The following is a 15887-nucleotide window of genomic DNA, read 5'->3' as shown; positions in this document are numbered from 1 at the left end:
GTCACTATACTTTCAACAAACTTACCAAAATGTGAGATTTTGTTGCAATACACTTTAAATGGAACAAAAGGTAAAACAAGCACAATAATAATTATATTGAATAAAAGTGTTATCTATTGACATTTAAGTTTTTGAATTTAATATTTATTTCAAAATATCGTTTGATTTTATTACACCATTAAATGGTACCCTCCCTAAATCACTTTCTTGCTCTAGCACTATTTACGAGTTACATTGGTATGATTCTCTTTATTATTCTTATTATTTTTTTTTCAAAATAATTCAATACTTCCAAGCATTAAGAGTGAAGGAAAAATGAGAATTTGTTTTCTATATGGTATATATTAAAAATTAATTCCAAGATCTAGCCAATGTCAAATGGAAAAATTCTTGTTGTAGATAGCTAAGCAATTCATGGAAATGAAAACCCCACTCTCTTTTATAACATTGGAATGAAGGTGACCCTTCCCTTTAGCCAACTTTCACATTTAGGCTCCGTTTAGACTAGTTTTATAGTTAGTAAATAATAATGTCTAATATTTTTATAATTGAATCGGTCATTGAATTAAAAAAATTATCGATTCATGGTTTAATAATCAAACCAATAGTTGAACCACTGTTAAACGATCATGACGTTCTGAATATATAATTTATATATTACTAAAATAAAAAATAGTTATAAAAGTCCAAATATACATAATTAAAAACCTTAATTATATTTATTTTTTATCTCTAGTATTATCAAATTAAATCATAAGATAAATATAATATATTAATATTTTAAATTTTATTAAGCAAAATATGCATAATGTTTAACTATGAATTTGTACAAAATAGAGGAAAATTTCTATTATTTAATTTTATCAATATGTCCAAATTATATAAATTATATTTTTATAACTTTAGTAATGATCATTATGTTATTAAACTGGTGAAACCAATCAATCTAGTCTAATTTTCAAATCGTTGGTAATATAACAAATATAGACAAGTTTCATGGGATGTATACACAAGTTTTGAGTAGCATAAGGATTTGTATTTTTATGATCAACTTATGAAGATCTAGTGGATTGATGGTTTGATATGCCTTCATGACTTGCAAAATACAATCGTAAAAACATATAAAACAAGAAGTCAATTTTTATTCGATGCAATACAAGATCTTGGATAAAGTCTTTTATTATGTTTGACTTAAAATTTAAATTAGTTTAATATCTCCAATCACCACGTTGTTGTTCTAATTTCTAGTAAATTTGGTAATTGTTCAACACATCATTCATTGTACATTGTTCTTAAACAAATAATTCCCACTTGACTTGTCTAGGCCATATATATGGACAAGTTTTTGTGTAATGAAGTCTGCTTTTTCACATAATCTTCAACCAAACCTTTTACTATATTTATTATTTAAAATAGTTTAGTGGGTATTCCAAGCCATGAGGTCTATTTTAAGAGAGATAATCTCACCATAGATTCACAATATTGATCTCTAGGTCGGTGACCTATAATAAAAGCTGAAAATAGCTTTTATTGTGAAACTTTGTTTGAGTTAACCACTTGAATGATAATAAGATTTTTTTTTTTTTTTTTTTTTTAAGAAGTTCAATTGAGGGATTTAGCATAGCTTGTTCTTCATGGTGAAGAGCATGAGGGCATTAATCTTTTTTAAACCCTCCTATCAAGCCATTTCTATGGTAAAGTTCTTTTTTTCCATCCACCTTCATCTTAGAGAGTCGTCTTTATCTATGAATGAAATTAAATAATTGAATTTGAAATCTTCAAGATTTAATTTTTTAATTCAAAGAATTTGACTCCTCGATTTTAACAAATTGTCTCATTCACTTAAGAAATTTGTGGACATGAGAATATTTCTTTTTAATTTCCTTTTGACTTCAATTAAAAAATTTATTTCATTCATTTTGAAGACAATTTATAAACAGGAGAATATTTTCTTCTAAATCAACTTTAATCATTTTAATTGATTTTATTTTGTAAGATTTGATTTTATAACCTTCCAAATTTTGTCATGTATAACCTTTTGAATGACATATCACATGTTTAACATATGTGATTCATCCTTCGTCAAATCAAATTTTTGTTGAACTAAAAAGTCACAAATTTGATGATCAATTTAGTGGTAATTTAATACACTTTTTCTTTTTCTTTGTTTTATGTCTACACGTGCATCATATTTAATACAATGTAATTATTATATTTATCTTTATTTATTGAAATATTTATAATGATACTATTCATCACATTCATAATTGTATTACTTATTATATTTACAAAAATGTCAATTCATTGTATTACAACTATGCAATCACTATTATAATACATCACTAATTTATTTTTAATCTATGATTTATAATAGAGACTCGAACGATTTTTGTTGTAACCATAGCTTTAAAAACTGGACTAGAAGATGATTGAACCAGAATCAGATTGGGTGAACCGACGGTCTGATCGGTGAACCAGATGAACCGGCCAGTTCCCTCTGAACCAAAAGATTCAACTTTCTTATTTATTTATTTATTTTTACAGCATCAAAAGGATGTCGTTTTTATCACCTCCAACCTCTCCCCCCTACCTGAAGGATGATGACCTGATGAGGGGGCCAATAGGAGCACAATGGTAAAAAGAAAACAGGGAGTCAAACATGGTTACGCAAAAGCAAAATGACCGTTTTGCCCATTTTCATTTTTCCCCAATATTCAAAACCTAGTCGCCCTCCCCGACTCTGATCAAATCCCACCCACCGGCGACGAAATCCCGAATTTATAAATAAATAATAAAAATCAAAATCACGAGCGTTTTAGAAAATTCTAATCTGCAACACAAATTAATAAAAAATGGGAACGAAAATGGCTTGGAATCATCATTTCACCCTTTAATCCAAGACACTCACCTAAAAAAAAAAAATCAAGAATTCGTGGACATTGAAGAGAAGTCAAGCAGGTAAAAAAAATGAGAGAGAAAGAAACCAAGTCCAGATTGATGGGAGAGGAGATGGGACGTGATTTAATGCTAAGGGAGAAGTAGAACTGGCTAGGAATTTATTAGGGAGAAGAAGAAAACAATGGGATATCTGGAAAAAAAAATAGAGGAAAAGAAGACGAGATGAAAAGAGAGAGGGGTTGGGTTTGCTGTGGTTTTGATGTAAGCTTAGGAGAAGAAATAGAGCAACTTGAAGTCCAGCTAGTTCTACTGGATGAGAGAATTTTTAGGTACGTTTGCTAGACCACGTATTGATTGCAGATGATTGTTTTTGGGTTGTAGTTTAGGAAACCTAATGGGGAAGTTCTTCCTTGGAGACGATGATCTTTGTCATTATCCAAATTTCATATGCATTGAAACTACATGTTGATCCATTAGAGAGTGATGCACCATCCCTTCTAGATTTATTTTTAGATTTAAATTCTTAGAGTCGAGCTTGAATAGCTCATCACCTTGGGAGTTTCTTAGATTTTGGGCATGATACAGAGAAAGAAGTTGTACGGGTCCCACTTTTCCAAATCTCTTTTCCAATCTGGGTTTTCAGTTTTCCTCTATATCTCTACCTTCCCTTCTTAGTTTTCTTGGCTCCCTCCATGCCCAAGAGAGCTTTAAATGTTTTGTTTCTGACACTGTTTCTTAGGTTTTGCTTTGTTTTATTTTTATTTTCTAGGATTGTTAGTGGGTGTTTCTAAAACATGTGGGGTTCTATCATTTGCCTCCTCAACAAAAGCATTTCTCAAAATTTTTTTTTTTTTTAAATCTTCGAGAATGAGATGGGTTTGTAAAACCGAGCAGTGCATGTCGTCCTGTACTTCACCATTTCACAATTTTTTGTAGTTGGTTTACTTCAAATGAGTGACGAATACAAGGGTATTGGTTTGGTTACTGAATGGATGTTAATTCAACTATTGATTTGAGGGGAAAGATGGGATCTGGGAATGGGTTCTACGAGTCGGAGAAGTACAATTTAGATGCCAAGTGGTTGGTCCATCCTAAGCTACTGTTCGTTGGACCGAGAATTGGAGAAGATGCTCATGCCAAAGTGTATGAAGGAAAGTATAAGAACCAAAATGTTGCTATTAAAATTGTTCACAGAAGAGAAACACTAGAGCAGATTAACCAAATATTATAATGGTCCACTTCTTAACCAGCCAAAAATGGCCCCACTAGTCCCTTTATATCTTTCCCACTTTTGCATTGGCCATGCATGGCCACCCTTCTAGTACACTACCCAATGACCACATCTCATCCTTTTTTTAATTATTCATCTTTTGATATCAAAGTTTAATTTTCCAAAATTTCAATTTTCAAAACTTACATTTTCAAATAATTTTCCAAAATTCCAATTTTCAAAAATTATATTTTCAAATAATTTTCCAAAATTCCATTCTCAAATAATTTTCCAAGATTCCAATTTTCAAATTTAATTTTCAAAACTTCCATTTTTTCCAATTTTCAAATTTAATTTTCAAAACTTCCATTGTCAAATAATTTTTCAAAATTCCAAATTTCAAATTTAATTTCCAAAACTTCCATTTTCGAATAATTTTTCAAAATTCCAATTCTTAAATTTAATTTTCAAGATTTCAATTTTCAAATGATTTCCAAAACTCCAATTTTCAATTTAATTTTCAAAACTCCAATTTTTAAGTTTAATTTTCAAAACTTTAATTTTTCAAAATTTCAATTTTCATATAATTTTCAAATTTTCAATTTTCAAAATTTAGTTTTCAAATTTTTAAATTTAATTTTTAAGACTTCAATTTTCAAATAATTTTCAAAACTTCAATTTTCAAAATTTAGTTTTTAAATTTTTAAATTTAATTTTCAAAACTTCAATTTTCAAATAATTTTCAAAATTCCGGGGTTTTCAAATAATTTTAATTCCATCCTAGGGCCCATTTCCGCATGAGAATGCATGGCCACCCTCAAGATGCAATCTCAAAGGCCACATGTTCTCATCTTTTTAATCCTTCACACTTATTTTCGAAAATCTGTCTTTAAAATGGTTTTAAAACTTTTAAATTTATTTATTAATTTGTTTATTCATCTAATTTAATTAATTAATTTATTTATCTTTTATCTAATTATTTATTTATTTTATTATTTTACTTTATTTTATTTATTTATTTATTTATTTGTTATTATTATTATTATTATTATTATTATTATTATTATTTTCTTCTTTCTTTCTTTTTCTTTTCTTCATTAAAATCCTAAGTCACCAAAACCTAATTTTTAATAAACTTGCTGCCATATTTTATTCAGGCATGCATCTTGTAATTTTCTTTGGTTTTTAATAATTTTCACATTTTTCACTATTTTTAATAAATATGAACGAATTTTCATAACTCCAGAAACAATGAAATTTATGAGATTAATTCATGCAAAATCAATTGGGCTTTGGTGGGGGGCCTACATATGAGTTTTATCTTCTAATTGTCAACTGCTATACTTAATGAATATTGTTTGATCTTTGTCCTACACTTTGACATACATGTACTAATTTTATCATTATGAACTAACCTTATTTCCATGATAGCATATTCTTATTTTCTGCTAAGGTACGCTCCCACTCCTACTTCATTTATTTATTCGTTCTCATGCTTTGTTTAATTATTTGATCATTTCATTGTTATTAATTAATTTCCTTATCAATTGTCATACTTGTCTCACTTTATTTAGTAGAGACCTTATTATAGGGCTTAAAGGGGTGTTACGACTCACCATCGTACCTTCCCAATAGGTAACCTGACCCCTAAACCCGATTTTGGTTTTCCATAAACTGTCTTTTTCAAATAAGGAGTCACACTTAAAGTTTTCTTTCTTATTTTGTATTCTCTTAAAAATAAAACAAAAATAAGTAGCAACTCCAAGACTTTTCTAAAAATCATATTTTTCATCAAATAATTAAAAAAGCGAGTCACATCATCGAGTGGGAATGTATATTGCAAAATACAGGGTCCACGACCTCATTTCTTAAAATATTTATAATATCATTTATCATATTTACATTTATATCATTTATTATATTTGTCCTTATTTTTTGAAATATTTATAATAATACTATTCTTGGTGTTTACAACTATGCTACATTATGTTTACGACAATGTAAATGAATTGTATCACAACTATGCTACTCACTATTTCCAAGATAATTGTGTGTATTTCTAATTTATTTTTAATTCAAACATTCAATAATAATAGTCATCGGATAAATCTCAACAATTTTTTCTAAGTTTTAATTTTTTATTATCATTAATCATCTTGTAATTTTCATGATAGTAAAATTTATAGAAAGGGAAAAGTCATATATTTTGACTTTTTTTATTCAAGTAAAAAACATTAGTAAATAAGTAAAAATTAAAAATAAATTGACGTTTAGTAGCAAATTGCATTCAACATTAAGTTAACTTAAAATTTATTATAAATCATTGACACACATTAATTTTAATTAATATTTATCCTAACTGATTTTAACTTATTTTCATTTTCGTTAATGTTAAAATTATAGATGCATAAGATTACTTTAATATATTTATTATAAAAAATGAGTCACAAATGTGAAATTATAATTTCAAAATATACTCACTAGTGTGGACAAATTAGGTAAAAAAAAAAATTGAGATTAAAAACAAATCAACTATTTTAACTTAACACTTAAAAGTTAAAAATGGTTTTTAGTTATAATTTACTTTAACAAGTATACTTAATCTACTTAATTACTTAAATTAAATAGCCTATAATTGTTGTCTGGTTACATAACCAAAACAAGAGTTTTTACTAGCAAAGGACTCCATCCAAGTGGAGGTAGCCGGTTGTATAACTCTTGCTCATTCTCCTCTTATGTGCAACCCCTATGACAACAGAGAGCAAGCAGTTGTGTTATGGCTTGCTATTTCAGTGCTAGCACACTATTCTAATGTTGATTCAATTTTATTTTCGTCCAGGGGTGTTTGCAATTGGGCCATGCATTAAATGGATCCTTGGGGCCCTTGAACCAAATGGGCTCTACTGAGTAGGCCTCTGCTGGGTTTTTGTGGAGCCCTTTCCATCTTCCCACTTGGTTTGCTCACAAACGAAGGTGTTGTTTAATTTCAGCTTGACCCTCAAGAAAAATCAGTTTACAAAGTAAAACTTTCTTCTGTTTTTTTTTTTTTTTATCCAAGCTATGATTAATTTTTTCTTCCACTTCAAAGCCCATCATTAACCTAAACAAATTGTCAACAAAGAGGTTAGATTGATCAAAGATTATATAAGGATATCACTACATATATATATGGATATCTCTTTGGTAACCAAGAGATGCTTCATCATTGATTCAAAATAAATTTTATTGAGAATAAGTTATTTGCATACAAATATTTTAAAATTAATAAAGACGGATCAAAAGAAACTCTTAAAACATTTGTCATAAAAGTGATATATGTGCAAAATGTGTTTCAAACCATCAATATAAAATGCATTTTCAATTACGGGAGGGATGCTATTAACCACGATTGCAAAGGCCAATGCTCATTCCTTTTACATTTCCTAAAGTTGTAGCATATCCTCGTTTCTTCTTACATGAATATCTGCAAAGCAAATTATGTTGCCTTAGGTACCCGTAATTTCGGTTGCAAATTACAATTTCTATCACAAAAGACAATACAACACAAACATGCACATTCATAATAATATAAATATATACCAACAACTCCAAAGATATACATATGCATCAATAGTTGACATCCCAGGCTCAATTACATAATACTAATCCATTATTAGCTAGGATGACCTTAGACACAATAAAAGAAGAAGAGAAAGCACTCATCATACAAACCAATTACATAATATTAATAATCCATTATTAGGATGACCTTAGACAATAAAAGAAGAATAGAAACTCATCATGCAAACCACTTTCGCTGACATCTTCTATGGTCCTTCTCTAATTCTGCAAGAATTGAAATTGGAAACAATGAATTGTGTGCACAAGTGAACGCATGAGATAGAAGAAAAAAATAAAAGCAATCACGTATTGCAATTTGCAACCAAGGTTAGTAATACGAGGAAGCATGCATAAAAATAGTTTTTATCCATCTATTACTACAAAGGTGTACGTGCTTTGTGCATGCATACATGCGTGAGATGGGGGTTCTATAACAATTGAAAGGTAGTGATCAGAGTGGTGATGAATCACATACAAATTATTAAATGGGGATTTGTAAATATTAGTTGGAATTTTGAGCCTCAGTTAGTTGGGAAAAAAATAAAATAAAATAAAAGACATGTTTAAACCCACCAATTTTTTTAGTACATGCTGATTGTATATATCCTCCTCTTTATCATCAGCACCAATATCAGCATTCATATTCATAAAAGGTAAGCGTACAGGTACCATTCCCGTTGCCTCAATGGGTATACTTATCTTTCCAACAATAGGAAGATCTCTGAATATTTCCATCTTGATACTATAAGGGATAATTATGTTTTAGGGGTAGATGGGGCCACAAATTAACAAAAGGTCCGTGTAACTCTTCAAATTAAGCTCAAGACTCAATGAAAGTATAGAAATTGAGTTGAAGGATATTATCATTCGGTATTTCCAAAAATGCCCTTTGTTGATTTTGAGAAAAAAATTAATATTTTTAAAAAATACTTTTATTTAATTTAATATTTTTAAAAAATATTTTTGATTTAATTTAATATTTTTTTAAAATACTTTTATGTTATTTAATATTTTTTAAAATACTTTTATTTAATTAATATTTTTTTAAAATACTTTTATGTTATTTAATATTTTTTAAAAATACTTTTATTTAATTTAATATTTTTAAAAAATAAATTTATTTAATTTAATATTTTAAAAAATTATTTAATTTAATATTTTTGAAAAAAAAATTAATTTAATATTTTTGAAAACCACTTTTATTCAATTTAGTATTTTTGAAAAAAAATTATTTAACTTAATTTTATAAAATATTTTATATGGGTTCTTAAAGGGTATATTTGTCCGTTACTATTTCATATCCTTCAACTCAATTTGAAGAGTTACACGGACCTTTTGTTAATTTGGGGTCCATCTACCCTTAAAACATAATTCTCCCTAAGAAATGAGCCCATTCATAACAATTGCTGCCTAGATTGTTGCGGCATTTGAGATGGAACCGGCTGAGGTCAGGTTTCTCCCATCTCCTTCAACTGCTTCTCACTTATCAGATGATGACATGCCTTTAAAGCAAAACAACACAATACTACATTATTTGATCAAGAGAATAACTAAGAAAGGAATGTAAGAAGTTGAGTATGAGACTCACTTAACTGAAAATGTGAAAGCAAAGGTGATGCACAGGGAGAAAGAGAATGTGTGTGAGGTGAGTGATGCAAAGACGAGTGAAGGGGTAGATATATATAGCAAGAGCATTACCTATTTGGGTTTTTCCCTTGTTCTGTTTTGTATATTTATTTATTTATTTGTAAATAAAATAACATTTTAGAATAAAATAAAAACGGCCAGGTCATTTTTAAAAATATTTAAGAAAAAAAAAACTACCTAAAGTGTTTTTTGAATAAAAAATGTGTAAATAATTTTTTTTTAATAAAGTTGTTATAATATTTTTTTTAATCAAAACTATCAAAATGACTTTAAATTTTAGAAAAAAAAATATCAAAAATGATTTTTAAATAAAATTTTCCAAAATAGTCTTTAAATAAACTATCCAAAAATGTCTTTTAAATATAAACTGTACAAAAAAATTTTTGTTTAATAAACTGTGTAGGAAAATATCTTTTTAAGAAAAGACTATCAAAAATGTTTTTTCTAAATAAAATTACAAAATCCTTTTAAATAAAAATAGTCAAATCTTTCTTTAAAATAACATTGTATAACTTTTGAATTAAATTTTTTTAAAAAAATAAGATTTTTTTTTTTTTTTTTTTTACAAAATCATCTTTTAAGACAAAATATATATATATATTTTCTTAAATAATAATAAAATTTTAAATTTTTTAATAAAACTGAGAAGTCTTTTCTCTTAAAATAAAATTGAAAAATTCTTTTTAACAAAGTAAAGATAAAATTTTTAATGTTTATATTAAATAAATTTGAAACCTTTTTTAACAATAAATTTGAAATGCTTTATTTTAAATAAAAAATCACTAATAGAGATGAAAATTCATTATTCAATAACAAAGCCAAAGCTTGACTTCACTCAACAAACGAGCAAAACCCTTTTATGTTTTTAGTAAAGTGTGTAAATGCTTTAATTTGACTGTCAAACTCGCATAGGGATAATTTTATAATTTTAAAAAAATTATATTGCCATTATAAATTATTTTAGAAAATAATATATTTTCTTTTGTTTGATATCATAAGCATCAGAGTGGTGCCCATGTCATCTCCTCAACTTGAGGTCCATCAATTCCACACCAAATGGTAAGAAGGATAAGGAGGCCCTTAAATACATTACTCATCCAAGGTGTTGACACGTCCACAGCTTGTGGGTTAAGGTTGAGCCCAGCATGTGGCAATGTAAGGCGGGCTTATTTGGATGGGCTTTTTGCCTAAAAACCAATAAATAGGTGGTGGCAATATGGGTTGGGCCTGTTCAAGAAGCGACCACACTAAAATTTAAAATATGGGGAAGGATAGTAATTTAGTGTGAGAATGATATTGGAAAAGGCTACCCATCTTTAACCTCTGATCATTTTCCTATCGCTCTATCTTTCTATCTCTTGTCACTCTCTTCGTCAGAGTGATTAAAAGCCAGCTAGCTATTTTGTTACTTTCCTATCTCTCTCTATTTTGTTACTTTCTTCGTCAGACTATTGAAAAGAGAGCTAATAATTCACCAAAGTTTCAGTTGTGAGCACACTGTAGGACCCACGGTAATAATACACGTCGTACACTCATCTGTGGACAGTTCAACTTTTCCTATCTCTCTCTATTTTGTTACTTTCTTCCTCAGAATATCAAAAAGAGAGCTAATAATTCACAATAGTTTCAGTTGAGCAGACTGTAGGACCCACGATAATAATACACGTCGTACACTCATCTTGGACAGTTCAACTTTTCCTATCTTTCTCTATTTTGTTACTTTCTTCCTCAGAATATCGAAAAGAGAGCTAATAATTCACACGAGTTTTGGGGTCAAAATGCCCATTTAAAAAAAAAAAAAAAAATGTAACATCTTGTCATTTTTTTTAAAATGAAACTTACGGTCAAAATAGTCTATTTGATGCACGCGGATACCATATTATTAAAAAAAAAAAAATTTTTTATCATTTTAGTTAAAGCTATGATTGACAAATACGGCTTTATATTTGAACTAAAGCCACAATTGACAACCACGGTTTCATATTTAAACTAAAGTCATAGTTGACAACCATGATTTCATTTTGAACTAAAGTCGCAGTTGTCAATCGCGATTTCATTTTTTAACTAAAGCCGTAGTTGATAACTACGGCTTTAGTTAGCGGCTTTAGTTAATTTTTTTAATTAAAAATTATTAAATTACAATTTATGATTGAAATTTAAAAATATACTTAAATAATAAATTATTTATATTTAAATTTAAAATTTTAATATTAATTGATAAATAAAATATATTATAAATGAATATTTTATTTGTTAATAAATTAATAATCTTAATATAATAAACTTATATAACATATACATAATATATAAAATTGTATAATTTATTAATTTAAGATATTTAATTTGTTGTTTTTTAAGATATTAATTTATTTCGTATTATGATAAATTTATCTTTATCGAAATAATAGTATAATTTTAAGCTGTAATTGATAACTGAGATTTCGATTATAATTTTTTTTTTTTTTTACTTTCAAATTTAATTAAAAACTATTAAATTACAATTTAAAAAATATACTTAAATAATAAATTATTTATATTTAAACTTTAAAATCTAGTATTACTTCAACAAACATAAATTGATAAATAAAAGATATTATAAATTTTTTATTTATTAATAAATTAATAATCTTAAAATAATAATTTTATATAACATATAAATAATATATAAAATTGTATAATTTATTAATTTAAGATATTTAATTTGTTGTTTTTTAAGATATTAATTTATTTGTATTATGATAAATTTATCTTTATCAAAATAATAATATACTTTTAAGTCGAAGTTGGTAACTTAGATTTTAATTAGAATTTTTTTTTACTTTCAAATTTAATTAAAAAATATTAAATTATAATTTATTATTGAAATTAAAAATATATACTTTAATAATAAATTATTTATATTTAAACTTAAGAATTTAGTATTAGTTCAATAAACATAAATTAATAAATAGAAGATATTATAAATGAATATTTTATTTATTAATAAATTAATAATCTTAAAATAATAAACTTATATAACATATAAATAATATATAAAATTTTATAATTTATTAATTTAAAATATTTAATTTGTTGTTTTTTAAAATATTAATTTAGTTGTATTATGACAAATTTATCTTTATCGAAATAATAGTATACTCTTAAGCTGTAGTTATCATATATAGATTTTTTTTTACAAAATTAGTTAATGAAATTAATTACAAAAAGTTTATTACAAAATATAATTTTTAATAATTTAATTAAAATCACAAAAAATATTCACTAAATATTAATATAGTAGAAATTAAAAAATATATATAATCTTAGGTGGAACCAATATGTAACTAGATTTTTAAATTTAAATATAAATAATTTATTATTTAAATATATTTTTTAAATTTCAATCATGTAGTTGAATAATTTTTAATTAAATTTTAAATTTTTTTAAAAATATAATTAAAGCCTAATTGAGAACTGTGGCTTGAACTATCTCTTTATTTTGTTACTTTCTGTCAGAATATCGAAAAGAGAGCTAATAATTCACCATAGTTTCGGACGTGAGCAGCCTATAGGACCCACGGTAATAATACACGTCGTACACTTATCTGTGGACAGTTCAACTTTTCCTATTCTCTCTATTTTGTTACTTTCTTCCTCAGAATATTGAAAAGAGAGCTAATAATTCACCATAGTTTCAGTTTTGAGCAGACTGTAGGACCCACGGTAATAATTCACGCCTTACACTCATTTGAAGAATTCAAGGCTGAAGATATTTTCTTTGGTTGAAAATACAAGCAAGGCAAGCCGTTGTGCTTTCTAAACAACCGCGTCACCAGCTTGTTTTGAACTGTTTATAAAACCATTCAAATTATCATATGGGTGAGTCAAGCATAGGCTCATCTATTTTGATAAGTGTTCATAAGGATTCAAAATACAAAAAATCAAAAATACCTTAATAATCTCCATTTTAAAGTAAAACATATCATTATTTTCCCTATTTTATCTTTTTCCTTTCTAATGATAATAATAATAATAATTTTTTATTATCATCATCATCAATAACCTATCAAATAAGAATAATATTAATGCATATAAATAATATAATAATTAATTATAAATTATTGTTTCATTAATTATTATTTTAAAAAAATCATAAATAACTTATCCAAAATAATAATAATATATAATATGATAATTTCACAAATAATTGTTTCATTCTAATAATTCAAAATATAAAGTTATTATACTTTTCATTATGTAGATTTCATAAATTTTGAAATGTTTAATTTTACAATATAATGTTAAAAAATTTTACAATAAAAATATTTGTCCTTATATTTCTTATTAAATAGATATCAATAATTTTATTAATATTTTTACAACATAACTATTAAAAAAATATTAAAATAAAATTTTTATTTTATAACTATTAAAAAACAAAATTAAAGCATTTCGTAATGTATATTACTTTAATGTACTTATATTATAAGTTGAATACATAAACATTGATTTTTTTCTTACTATATTAGTGTTTATATTAATATATCATCTCAATAAATTAACATTATATACTAGATGAATTCTTATTAAAAATAATTTTTCTGACAAAATCATAAACTTTAAAAAAGAAAAATATATTCTAAAGTTAGTTTGTGGTAAAGGAAATGTTAAAGAGTACAATGTTATAAATACAATAATATTATTTATTGATAGTAATTAAATTTAGAAATAATGGAAATTATTTTTAAAAAAAAAATTAAATTTAAAATATTAAAAAGATGTAGAGGATAAGAAAAATGTGAGGAATAATATAAATAATGTGAGAATCCTCACATTATCCTTCCTCACATTCTTCTTCATATACCCATGATTTTATAATATAAAATTAAATTAAAAAAAATACTTAAAAATGCAATCCATACAAATTAACCTTAAAAATGATAAAAAAAAAATATCTTTAAAAAAATTTCAAAATTAAAAATACTAAAAAATTAAAGAAAGTACGAAGAATACGAAAAAGACTACAAAGAATATGTAGATTACCATTTTTCAAATTCTTCCATACGCTCGAATATTTATATTTTTTTTTATACAATCATTTTTATAATATATATATATATATAAGGGTGAGCTTGGCCCAGTGGTGGCAAGGTTTATGCCAAATCTTTGTTTTTTTATCCTTGTTTCGTTTTGATGACCATCGAAATCCAATATCCCCGATAGAAATTTTCCCCGATAGAAATTTTCATCCATCAACACCGGTTGGTAACCTGAAGTAATGGTTTTTTTGAATTTTTTATTCTTCTAAACCTTACACGTGGATTATTTGTATTGGGTAAAAAATAAAGGTATGGTCATCGAAGCCACAAAATTATTATGCTTTCTACTTTTCAACACGACAACACCTTGATTATTAGACTTCTGTAGTCTGACAATAAGATGGAAGTTTGACAATAGGATTGATGGTAATGATTTGACTATCCACAACCCAATGCATTCTTATCCTCTCTACACCTAAAGCCGGAACACTCCGTTTATGCTTTCTACTTTTCAACACGACAACACCTTTATTATTAGACTTCTACAGTCTCACAATAGGATGGGAGTCTGACAACAAGATTAATGGTGTGAAGGATTTGAGGACTCAGATACCTTCCTCATATTTTTCGTATGCTTCTTGTATTTTTCGTATTTTTTTTAACCATTAAAATTTTAAAATTTTCAATTTTTTTACTTATAAATACAATAATATTATTTATTGATAGTAATCAAATTTAAAAATGATGGAAATTATCTTTAAAAAAATTTAAAATTTAAAATAGCAAAATATTGTAGAGGGTGTGAAAAATACGAGGAATGGTATAAATAACGTGAGAATCCTCACATCCTTTATATCCTCGCATTTTTTTTTCATATCCCCATAACTTTATAATGTAAAAAAAAAAAATCACTTGAAAATGCAATCCATACTAATTAACCTTAAAAATGATGAAAAATATCCTCAAAAAAATTTTAAAATTAAAACATTAAAAAATTAGAGAAGGTACAAAGAATGTAAAGATTCTCACATTCATCGTATCATTTTCCAAATTCTTCATACCCTCATATTTTTATATATATATATTTTTCTAATTTTAAGATTTTTTTTTTCATTTGGAAATAGAATAATATTATTTATCTATACTAATCAAACTTATAAATGATAAAAATTATCCTTAAAAAATTAAAATTTTAAAACACTAAAAAATAATTTTCCAATTTTAAGAATTTTTTTTTTACTTGGAAATGTAATGATATTATTTATCCATACTAATGAAGCTTAGAAATAAAGTTTAAGCTCAATTACCAATTATGATTTTAGTTCAAAAATAAAGTTTCAGTGATAATTGAGATTTGAATTTGAATTTTTTTTATGAGAGAACTCTTATGCAATAATAAAGGGGTTAATTTAAAATTAAAATTTTGTAAAGGGGTTATAACTTATACGGTGCAATTTATATATATATATATAAAAGAGTTATTTTGCCTTCAAACTCCCATACTTCCCTTCTCC

This window comes from Vitis riparia, unplaced genomic scaffold, assembly GCF_004353265.1.
Source record: "Vitis riparia cultivar Riparia Gloire de Montpellier isolate 1030 unplaced genomic scaffold, EGFV_Vit.rip_1.0 scaffold650_pilon_pilon, whole genome shotgun sequence".
NCBI classification, from domain to species: Eukaryota; Viridiplantae; Streptophyta; class Magnoliopsida; order Vitales; family Vitaceae; genus Vitis; species Vitis riparia.
The sequence above is the reverse complement of the archived record's forward strand: the minus strand, read 5'-3'. Positions refer to the sequence as shown.